Here is an 882-nt window from a genome sequence, read left to right as displayed (position 1 = left end):
CTGTCACCGTGTCTCCTTCGCTCGCTGTCACCGTGTCTCCTTCGCTCGCTGTCACCGTGTCTCCTTCGCTCACTGTCACCGTGTCTCCTTCGCTTGCTGTCACCGTGTCTCCTCACGTGCGCGTCTGTCTTCGTTACAGCGGGGCTGTTCACTGCAGCCGGTCTCTACCAGATGAGCGTGTGGGCTCTCGGCAAGCACCGCAACTACCGACGAGAGTTCCCCGCCTACCCGCGCCGCCGCAAGGCCATCCTGCCCTTCCTACTGTGAGGCGGGAAGGAGCGAGGTGGAGGGAGGAGGAGGTGGAGGAAGGAGGAGTGGGAGGGAGGAGCGAGGAGTGGAAAGGAGGAAGGAGTGAGAGAAGGAAGGAGAGAGGAGTGAGAGAAGGAAGGAGAGAGGAGTGAGAGGGAGGATGAAGGAGCAGTGAGAGGGTGGATGAAGGAGGAGTGAGATGGTGGAGGAAGGAGGAGTAGGAGGGAGGAGCAAGAGAAGGAAGGAGGGAGGAGTGAGAGGGAGGAGCAAGAGAAGGAAGGAGGGAGGAGTGAGAGGGAGGAGCGAGAGAAGGAAGGAGGGAGGAGTGAGAGGGTGGAGCAAGAGAAGGAAGGAGAGAGTAAGGAGTAGCAGGAGGACGAGAAAGCGGAAGGAGGAAGGAGCGGTAGACGAATAAGGAGGGAGGAACGCAAGGAGAGAGGAGAGGTAGAAGCAAGCATGGGAGAGAGGAGCGGGAGGGAGGCAAGAGCGTGCAGCAAGGAGCGAGGGATGCTCGGCATTCACACTGGGAGAAGTTCATGTGTGTGTGTGTGGGGGGGTTGCGGAGGGTCTTTTTTGTGATTTTCACGTGATTTCCTTGGCGGTGAACTAATTAACTTGGTGGATTAATTAGAT

Source organism: Priapulus caudatus, unplaced genomic scaffold (assembly GCF_000485595.1).
Source record: "Priapulus caudatus unplaced genomic scaffold, Priapulus_caudatus-5.0.1 Scaffold1843, whole genome shotgun sequence".
NCBI classification, from domain to species: domain Eukaryota; kingdom Metazoa; phylum Priapulida; class Priapulimorpha; order Priapulimorphida; family Priapulidae; genus Priapulus; species Priapulus caudatus.
This window is presented reverse-complemented; position numbering follows the sequence as displayed.